The following is an 11877-nucleotide window of genomic DNA, read 5'->3' as shown; positions in this document are numbered from 1 at the left end:
CTCTTTCACTCAACAAGGAAGTGCAAAATACAAGCCTTAAATACCATTCCCAATAGTATTTCCAATACTATGTGGGATTGAGTATTACCAACACTTGTTCCAAATATCATTATTCTTCATAAGTTATCATCCATTACAATATGAATTAGTCGTGTTAATGAACCAATATACCTCATTAATATATGGTATTGTTGAACAAAAGAATGATGATGATGATCTTATTAAAGACCATCTAATACGAAAGAATCCAATGCATAACCGATACCTTATTGTGAAACTAATTCACATAGAGGTTGTACGTGAAAAAAAAATCTTTTACTTTTATAGTAAATATCTATCTCAATAATTTTAATATAAAAAATATATTTTTTATTTAATAATAGAATTATTTCATGTATTTATCAAGTTATAATTTTAAATACTTATTAAAATGAATTAATTTATTATCGATAATTCATATTGTAATGGATGATAACTTATGAAGAATAATGATATTGGGAACAAGTGTTGGTAATGCTCAATCCCACATAGTATTGGAAACACTATTGTGAATTATATTTAAGGCTTGTATTTGGTCACTGAGGCGATTTTCTCTTTAATTTATGGTAAAGAATAGAAATGGTTTACGTTATACCTAAAAATTTATATATTTTAAATTCGTTATTTTAAATAGAATATTTATATATTTTAAACTCAATTTTTTATTAAAAATTTATATTTTAAATTAAACGTTAATTTACTGATTAAAATATGATAAAATCGTATTTTAATAATATCTATTAGCACTATCATTGCTTCAATGATTAGCTAGACGACACAATGTATTAAGTATTGACTTAATAATATAATAAATAGAGAGTAAATACATAAAATATAGCTCAAACGGTTCTAGGATAATATTTTGTTATATTCCATTTAATATGTTAATTTTCCGATCAGGCAATCATCAATTTTTTTAACGGAAAAATACGAGTTTATGACATATAAATAATCATGTAAAACATTTTATAACTTTTAATAATCGAAAGACCAAACAAAACAATATCATATAATCAATCAATAAGAGAGCCATTTTATAATTTTTAATAGTTAAAATATTTAACAAAACAACACCATATAAATCGAAGATCATTTATATACTTTATCTTTTAATTTATTATATAACATATACATGAATGTAATACATACATGAACCTAATAAATATCTAACCATAAGTTATAAAGGTTGAGTAACAAAGTCGAAAAAAAATTAAGAAACCGATTTAAATTGAATTATACGATTTTATTTTTTTATTTTATTAGACATCTAACTTTATAATATGATTTGAGTTTTATTTTTTATATGAAATTTGTTTATTTTAAACTAAACCGAATTGAAAAAAATGGTTAAAAATAAAAAAATATTAATTTATTATAAGACAAATTTAAATAAATAAAATCTTTAAAAAAATGATATCCAAATCAAATGACGATCCATTCGAAGTCTCTGGAGCTGTCTTCCTCAAGAGTTCATAACTCCTGATTTTTTTCACTCTTCCTTTCCGGCCTTGGATCCTTCAAGCGATCTCCTCTAACCGTCTCTGCTCGCTGTTTCAAGGTCCATGGAGTCACCTATTCAGCTCCATAATTTGGCAATGCTGGAAAAGACGAAACGCCCATGTCTTTAGTGGCAGACAATCAGCATCTTCTTCATTTTAGCCTTCACTGGGCGAATCTTTATCATGGTTATCAAAATCGGATCGAACCGGTTGATTTCACCGGTTGAATCGTGAACTGGTGGCATATACGGTCCGATTAATTTCTAAAACTAGTTTTGTAATAAATCGATATGAACCGACTGAAAATCAGCAAAATCAGTGTAAACCGTCGGTTCTGTTTTTTTTTTTTAAATTAAACCAAACGGCATCGTTTGTTAAACAAGCCGAATCGAATTAAAGTATTACTGAGTTCGACTCGAACTCGAAAACCTTACAAGTAAGCTCAACTCGACTCAAAAACTCACAAGCTAAAAATTATCCAGTTCAACTCGAACGCGAAATATAATATTAAAACTTGAACTCGAAAAGGCTCAAACTCAAAAAAAAATTAGAAGCTCGATTGAAGCTTGCAATTCGAGTTCGATTGAAGCGAAAGAATAGTTCGCTATGTGTTCATCAAAATGCTCCATGATTTTTAATGTCAAATTACCTTTATTATTTATAGAAGTCAGTTGGAATGTTTTTTTATGTTTCTTAGTTATGTGAGATTTTTTTGTTATCATATTTTTACTCTTTAAATTTTTGGGATGTTCTTCTATGTTTCTTAGCAATGTGAGATTATTTTTTTTAAAAAAATTAAACCAAACGACATCGTTTGTTATGATTTTTTTCAGTCCCAAATTTATTTTTTGATTATAGTTATATAGTTATATTTAATATATTTTACCTTAAATATTACGTTGTAGTTGATTTGAATCATTTTGTTTCACTTAATTTTATGGTTTTTAACTTATATATGTTATGACTTGTGATATTTTTATATCTTTTAATATTGTAAACTTAAAAAAATGTTATATATATATTAATATTGTTTTGAATATTATGTAAAATTTTAAAAAAAATATTATTTTATATAAAATTCAATTCAAACCGGTTAAACCAGTGAACTAGTACCTTCACCAGTTTAAGGTCCGATTCAGTTTTAAAAACATTGATCTTTATAACAGCCCATCTACCAGTAATCAAGATATCAGCATCTCCCTGCCTGAAAGGATCTCCTGGCAGCCCGCCGATCTTGGATGGATCTGTCTTAATACGGATGCTGCGATCTCCCGCAGTTCTGGCTTTGGTTCTATAGGTGGTTGTTTCCGAGACTCTGAAGGTTGCCATATCATCTCCTTTACGAAAAATCTGGGTATCACCACCGTCCTCAATGCCGAGCTTTGGAGTGTCTTTGAAGGGTTACGTCTTGCATGGGATCAAGGTTTTGAGTGTGTTGTTATCTAATGTGACAATGAAGAAGTGATTAAGCTTCTCTTGCCTCCCTCCCCTACAAGCCCTCATAACATTGTCCGAGCAATCTTCTCTCTTTTAGATAAAGCTTGGATGATCGAATTCAAACTTATTCGTCGTGAAGCCAATATGGTTGCTGATTTTCTGGCTAAACTTGACGTTCGTTCCAATGGTGGTTTTGCTATTTACCTGGATCCTCCTCCAGGCTTGTCTAGTTTGATTCAGAGAGACACTGTTGGTCCCCCTTATGTCCGCCTGAAGTCCCTTTAATCTCTTGGCTTTTGCCTCGCTTTTCATTCCAAAAAAAAAAAACCGTAAAATTTGCTTTATATGGATGTTGAGTTTAAAGAATAGTTAATAGTTAAAAATCATAAAATCAGATCAAACTGAACCAAAATTTTTTTTTATGTTATTCGATTTCAATTTTTTTTTAAAAAAAACAAACAAGATTGAATTGAAACGTATCGAATACACCTCTAATTGGTAAATATATAATAGGTACAATGAAAAAGATAGTGATTACAAATAAGGGTGGTGGTTAACTCTCTCTAGTTTACATGAAGAGCCATTAATAATAACGATCAAATCGAACTTGGTAATTATGGTAGGAGTTTTGAGAGTAAATGAGTAATGAAGAATAGAAGAAAATTCTCCATTTGTTGAGGGAGAGAGACAAAAACCCAGTTCTGATGCATATTCGAATATGAGTATTTGAGTATAAATCCTATAAACACATTGAAAAACATTTTAAAAGAATTTTTTTTATGAATAGTATGAAGTAATTACAAGGTTGAATATGTTAACTTCTTAAAACATTGAGCATTCGATATACGAAACATACCTGTATGCGACACTTGGTCACGAGCCCGAGTAACAAATATTAATCACAATTTAGAAAAAACTTACGACCTACAACATCTACTTGTTTAGGGAAAACGGAATATCAACAATCAGGAGCGCTTTAAATATTAAATACCAAGACTTCTCAGCTTGCAAAACATAGTTTGATCTAAATCCATGCAAAAACTCAAATACAATGAAAGGTCTACCAATATAATATATATATAACTTACGTGATAACTTCAGTGCCCGTTTTCGTGGTTACGAAGAACTTGGATTGGTGAAAAACTTGACGAAGCACTTGGATTGGTAAAAAACTTGAAAATAAACACTAAACTAGGCTGGTAATGGATATCATTCGACTACATATGATCAACCTTATCGTCATTCCCACCTATTCCATCCCCGGCATGCCTGTGACCAAATTAATTAAGAAGATACGACTTCAGATATTCCAAGTCGACATATATTTCGAAGGTGACTGGTTTTATACAATTTAAAATGATGATATCCGTTACAACATTATCTGACAAATAAATAACACTAAGCGATGCCAAAGTTTAAGAGATGCATTCATCTTACTACTACTAGATAAAAAGGCAATATATTTTGACACGGGAATGAAAGATGAAACATTCATCTTCATGCCAAATATCAGAACAATCTCGATAAGTGGAAGTTTCACCTAAAAGCTTTAAAAGGTGTTATGGAGACGACTATAAATTCCATACAATTCGTATTGATTCCTAGTAAACATCGAACCAGTATGCAAAGTTCCATTTTAGCAGGGTTGAGAGACAAACCGCCAAGAAGAAGTTAGATTCCTGGCCTTTCTGTCCAACTGAAGATTTTCGAGGGCATCTGGGAGATCATCATCATATCTCCAGCTATACTTGTCTTTCCTGTAACCAGACATGGAGGAGCCTGCTCTCCTATCTATTTGCCAAAGTCATCAGATAACCAAAATAACAATCAAGAAGATATGTGAATGTTAAAACAATAAATATGATAATCACTTACCAGATGACTGTGAAACAGGGACCGGCCTGTCAAAAAAATGCTATAACTAGTCAGCTTTTAGCAGTATTGTGAGCAAAATGGGAATCGATGAAGATGAACAAGCAGGATATGGAAATAAACCAGCACCTGCCTAATGGGGGCAAGCCCCCAGCAACAGAAGATGACGAGGGTCTTCTTGTGTTACGAGACTCCGAACTAGATGAGGATTCAATTTCTTGTGATCTCCTTCCAGGTCCTCTTGCTTGGGATAAGTTCTGATAAAATGTGAGTTGTAGCAATGAGCATATTTTCTACACGAATTACTTGAACAACATTTAAAACTGAAAACATGTCATCATGATGTGGGATAACATTGCAGTATCTAACTAACAAACACAAACAAAAAATTTTGATAATATAAATCAAACCTCAACTTCCGTACATGTTCAACTCACCAGTATAATGAAAGCAGAAACTAAATGCTCACATTAAAAGAAAACAAATAGTTCTTAGTAAAGCCTCATATTCATGACCGTAAACTTGATATTTATAATGAAGGAAAGATAATTGGTTGATTTCTCTTAGCATATATGGAAGTTTACTTTAATAATTTAAAATTAATCTTAATTTAACTTAAAAATTTGTTTTCGAATTTTTGCAGTGTCATTTCCAAAAAAAAAAAAGACAGACCTGCTAATTCCCTTTTCCTATTATTAATAGAGAACCATTACAGAAACAACACCAAAAACCTGTTTCTGCACCCAATTTACAGTAAAACCCATCCTTCTTCGCAAAGTGATCAACATCCATTCCTTTAGCTCATTCCAAGATATTCAGAAATGACCCATCCTGTCACATCAGTTGTCTTAAAAAGACGTCAAACCAGAAAAGGAAGCCAAGTTATACAATAAGAACCAAACAATGGAAAGCTAAAGGTTAGCCTAAAAGAATTATCATCATTCACAATAAACTAAATAAGATTCCAAATAGCACTTATCACAGCTAAAAGGCAAACAAAATGGGATACAAGCTTCAGATGACAGAAACACTAAACTTCACAAGTAAAAGATCTCCCGTAGTATGAAATATATACAACAGATACCAACTAACCTCAAACTTCAAGAAGCCTTCAAGAACATCCAGAAGCAATGGTCCACTATCCCTGTTTCTGTTATGATCATAATCATATTTGCCACTAAAGTCTTTCAACTCAGTTTTCCAGGAGTCTTTTTGCTACATGTAAAGGAAGAACAAAAATTCAAATGATTCACGTGTCAGCTTCAGGGAAATAAAACTAATAAAATGATCAACTATAAAGCAATGATCAGAACCATAATATATTGAAGGTTACATGATTACCAAATTACATTCTGGCTGATAAACTTTTAGAGTGTGGTTTAGTTGTGTCCAGTGTAAGTACTCACATACTAGTGCAGTTAACAATCTTCCTGCATTAGGAAATTCAAGGTGCATATTATTGAGGAGACCACAAAAGGCATGTTTAGAGAAGATTTTGGAGACATAACAAATGCAACATGAGAACGGGATCACAATTCCCAAATGAAATGGTTTAAGACTATTCTTGAGGTGTAACAATGCCATTAAACAGGATATAGACCCTATAAAGATTACCAATGCAATTATAGAAAGATTAACAACCAAATAATGGTAGGGGAACAGTCATCTACCAAGAAAGGAAAAAGAAAATGAATACTAGATACTAGCTTAATCTTTTTCGAAACGAAAGAGGGCCAGCAGCAAAAGCAGGCCATCCAATAACTTCAAATAACAATATATAACAAGACAAATTAATGCACTGACCAGAAGGAGAAGCATGAAGTTGTTTAGCACGATCATTGCAACTTCCCAATAATGCAGGAGGTAATCATTCTTCTTTTTCAATAACTCGATCCTCCTCTTCAATTGCCTCGAAGACACTTGCCCTGAGTTCAGCCTAGGAGTGACATAAATGCAAAAGAAAAAAAATTATTCACGTGCCTAATTCACTGTAAATTGAAATACCAAGTATATTAACATTAAAAGACAGAAAAAAAGAGAAACAAAAAACATGGAAAAACAGCTTTATTAATTCAAACACTTAACAAGCAACAATAATTCAAGCTAATGATACCATTAGTATACGTCAGCTCGTATAGGTCTTACCACTACCACATACAGAACACACTAATGACTTTGCTAGATCTGCACTACTAATGCCCCTTGCCTCCCCCTGCAAAAGAAAAAAAAATCCTCACTTTTTCCCCATATATGCAAGCCCTAAACAGAGGCAGACAAGGAAAATGATTTTTTTTACCCCTGTTCAAAATCTGAGAATGAATTCAACCCTCATCATTAACAAGGTTCAACATTTCTGAAAATTCAGAACATAACCTTCTCTTCTATTTCTTTAGAAACATCTCACTTACAAACTACCAAGTTCAGAAACCAAATATGTATACTCGATAATAGATATTCCTAATCCTGCATTCTGCCCCTATTCAATCAGTTGAAATGATAAACCCTTTTCCTAGGCAACTAAATGGTGCACGGATACCAAATTTAGCTTCCCTCCAAAAACTACACTACGTTCCTATGAATTCCCATACCAAATGCCGTAGCAAACTAAGAAGTTAGTTCCAATGCAAAGAAATTATGCACGCATTTTCTAAAATTAAAATGCAGAACAACAAATGTTGACTAAATCCCTCGAAAAAAGCCACTGAAATTTAAAACATCTCAGCTTAAAACCCAACAAAATTAGCAGCAAACCATCTTATCAAACAAGACCAATGAGAAAATTTTCAAACTTTCAAGTATGCCACAATCCCACCTTGCTCAATTCCACCTCTATTCAAAAGGGGGGGAATTAACATTTTCAATTCATCAAATTTCACCCCCAAAAGACCACACTTGTTGAATGTTCTCAGAAAATGACATTTCAACTTTTAGGTCCCAAAGTAACACCCAGAGATCTAAAAACACAATTTACACATTCAAGGATTCGAAAAAGCAGAAAATTTATAACAAATATCCAATATTCAAAAAGAAATCCCATGTTTCTATCCTTAACAAGAGATCTAAAGCCGACAGAGGACATTTTCGCTCAATTTTAAATTAACAGAGCCAAATTCCTCAGTTTCTTTTCCATCTTTCATTCTCCAGAACCAAACATGAAATTCCGAAAAAAAAGAAGAAGAAGAAGCTAAAATTGAAACCTTCTTTCTTACCCGGATCTTAGCTAGAACTCCTTTCTTCTCTAGGGCTTTCAAATCCATCATCTCTCTCGCGTAATCATCCATCGTTTCGTCTGTTTTCCTGGAAAATTAAGAACCAAACAGAAGACTGGGGCGGGAAATTAATAAAACGAACAAAAAAGAAAACAAATTATGGTTAATGTGGGATCCATTGGAGGGTAAATTGTGATCTTGGCCGTTTATTTTCATGATCTGGCCCTCTGATAGATGATTCAAACTTAAGAGAAACAAAAGTGTGATCTTGACCGTTAAATTTTCTTGATCAATCCTTTTAGAGTAGATCCCACGGTTAGCAATTATCGATTCTGTTTACTCGGTTCCGTTAACAACAGATTCTATTCAATTATTTGTAATAATAAAATCAATTCGATTTATTTGGTTTTAATGGTTTAATTGATTTACTCAATTGTTTTTATATGAAATTGAATCAATTATATATACACCTTTAATTATTAATTTTTTTTATTTAACCTATGAGCACATTAAGTGAGGAAAGATTAAAAAATATGTATAATTTAATGTTAAAATATAATGGAAATGAGACGCGACCGAAAATATGAGAAAATAAACTCATATATTTTCTAAAGATTTTTAATCATTTAACAAAAAGTTCAAACATTCTTATAAACTATGGTGCTCAAACATGAGACATCTAAAAATAACAATCATCTCTTTAATCATTATATAATTTAGTTTGTGTTATACTCGTCAATTTTGATTTCAAAACAAACTCATATCGAACATGCCATAAGGAGTAAAAAAAAATTATACACAAAGGTAGATGATAAACTAGACTGGCTAAACTACGGCCATATTCCAATCATTCGCGAGCAAGACACCCATTGTCATAGATGGTTTATAAAAGGTGTGAAAGCCGAACAGGATGGGTCACGTTATTTTTATCAATCCATCAGCAACTGCATTTCATTTCTTTGGTACATGGCCAAACCATAAGCTCCAGCTTTATTGGAGTAAACAAATAACATGTCGCGCCATCAACGATAGTCGATAATTTATCGATCGACGTGTCTTGAGTTAGCGTCCTGAGAACCTTCTTATTATCTGTCTTCACTATAGTATTTCGCATGCCAAGGTTCCAACCCTCTTGGTTTGGACTTGGGCTCAATGTCCGTCTAGCATTCGTTTGGGCTATGAGTTTACTCCATTTGACCACAGCCAGCTTTGATGAACGCAAAAGTCATGTTTATGGCTTGAAATGGCTAAATCATATGCCATATTGGGATTGCAAGAAGTTGAAGACCGAAAAATATACCAACTTAGACATTTTCTGGTAATTCTATTTTCTAATGTGCTCTTCGGCCGTCAGTAACCAGGATTAGGGTTATAGTAAAACGAATTCTTAAAATCTGTATGAGATTTTATAATCGATAAAGTTTTTATAATTTTGATATCATAGTGATTTTATCTTCTTTGTTCGTGACTTTTTCTTTTAGAATTCTTAACGTAAATTTTGATATTCTTATTTTTGATCTCGTTTGTTTTATTCGTCGCTATCTTCTCAATCATGGTAACACAAATAACCAAGACTTCTCGTATGTTATTATCCTCCAAGAATTAGTGTATCTTATAAACAGCATAATGATTTGGTCCTTGCATATTATTTTCCTGTACAGTTTTTGATGAATTTAGAGATGACAATTTAATTAGATTCATTTATATGATTATTTTTAAGACGTAAAATTAAATAACATTTGAAGTCAAAGAATAATGAATTATTTTTTATATTCAAAATAAATTATTTTTGAAATATTATTCTTAATAAATTAAAAAAAGGTCCCCTCAATTTTTTTAAAAAAATATATATTAAATATCCACACTAACCTAGCATTATAACCCTTATAAATTGGAGGTTCCATTTATGCCACATGAAGAATAAAAGGAAATAATATTAATAATTTCATGAAAGGAAAAGGCAAGAAACAAAGTTTGCTGTATGGGAATTTGGTTCTCCATTTCCTTACGAGAGCATAAAAAAATTTAAAAATAATATATGTCCCACGTTACCTATTGGATTGGAACACACAAAACTAATAATATACTTATTTAAGTTTAATTTTTAGTATAATGATCAAATATTTGATTTATTAATCGATTAATTTAGATCGAGTATTCTAATTGTTCATTATAGAGGTGATTCTCCTAACTCGATCTTCTCTATTCACGACTCTATAGTTCAAATCCGTGATCTTATTTAAAGGAGTTAATGTCTCATCTACTATATAAGTTGATAGTCATTGATTTATGTTTAATCCTATATTCTTCTATGTGTATCTCATTCTATTGATTGTATCCTTTTAATTAATGGTATTATGTTTGTATAATATTAAAATATTAATTTTACAGGTATTTTTAAAGAGAAATTTTACTTTTTTTAATATGTAAAAGAATTATTTTTGCTTATTCAAAAGATTTTATTTGACTTTTTTCCAACAATAAAAATAAAATAAAATAATTTTATTTTTTCTTAATTTTTTTAAATAGTATGGGTGATTATATGGTAGTAAATGTTCATATATTTCTTAACCAATTGACAACGTATATACATCTTACAAACGTAATTGCTCTAATTCAGGACTTTTAAAATGAACAATATTATATTTTATCAAATGAGACCAATTATTTAACTTTTTAATATAAATGGCAGCTTTGTAGGTTTGCTAAAGAAATTATTACATTATACAAAAATATGGAAGATTAAAAATTTCATTTTTAAAAAATACTTTGAATAATTATAGAATACTTTTATGATCATGCATGTAAGCAGTTAAGTTGTTTAATTTTGTCAAATCATAAGTCATCAAATTGTCTAATTATTGGCTTCAGGATGTGTAAAACCTTCAAAAAAAATAATAAAAAATTTAAGTTATTAAATTCTCAAATCGATAATATAAATTAATTAAATCTTTAAATTGTGAAAGTGAATCAATTAAATTCTTTTATTATTTTTTATCATTAATTATTTTAGATATTATTGTCATGTGACGCAATATAATTCGACATGTGAAGTTTTAAGATTTTTAGAAAAACAATCTTTAAAAGGTATTAAATTTCATAATAATAGATGTAATATATGATATTTTTAGAGATCTTTAATTTTAGCAGTGTGTTTGTATGATGTATGCGTATGTAAGTATTAAAAACTTTCTATTTTTTTAACACACGAAGGTTGAAAAATAAAGTGGGCTAATTTGCTACATTCACAGATTAATCATTCGTAAACAAAGCTCTCACGTCCGGAAGTAGTTTCGAGAAATAGTGAAGTCCGAACGGGAGGGACCACATCATCTTTGCCAAGCCATCAGCAACTGTATTTCGTTCCCTTGGGACCAAATCGTAACTACCAATTCTGTAGAAATAACCGGACAATATACAACACCACTTGGCAATAACCTATCCATCGACGCACGTTGAGTTAGGAGCTTGAGCACTTCTATTCTATCCGTCTCCACCATAATGTTTCGCATGCCAAGGTTACATGTCGTTTCAAGTCCAACGATTACCCCATAGTTTGGCATCTAAGACCGAACATCGTCCTAGAGCCTTAGTGAAACTCACGATTCAAGCGCCATTAGAATCTCGCAAAGCTCCCCACAGGAAGTCACACATGTATCCAACTTACGAGCACTCTCTGAATTCAGTTCATCCCTTCCAGTTACAGGAGGCTCTCATCGTTGTTGTTGGTTGTACTGTAATCCACGATTTGACAGCCGCAAATGACGCAAAGTTAGAGCGTCGGAGGCGTCCATTTGAAGTTGTACATCTGACTGCAGCAC

The 11877-nt window shown here is 31.4% G+C and overlaps 1 pseudogene; it reads right to left on the bottom strand.

Annotated features, from left to right (window-relative positions):
- Positions 1-4171: 4171 nt before the first annotated feature.
- LOC120213261 lies at positions 4172-8143 on the bottom strand (annotated as a pseudogene).
- Positions 8144-11877: the final 3734 nt, after the last annotated feature.

This window comes from Hibiscus syriacus, unplaced genomic scaffold (genome assembly GCF_006381635.1).
Source record: "Hibiscus syriacus cultivar Baekdansim isolate YM2019G1 unplaced genomic scaffold, ASM638163v2 tig00110020_pilon, whole genome shotgun sequence".
Classification (NCBI taxonomy): Eukaryota; Viridiplantae; Streptophyta; class Magnoliopsida; order Malvales; family Malvaceae; genus Hibiscus; species Hibiscus syriacus.
Note: the sequence above shows the minus strand (reverse complement) of the source record. Positions and strands in the feature narration are given on the sequence as shown.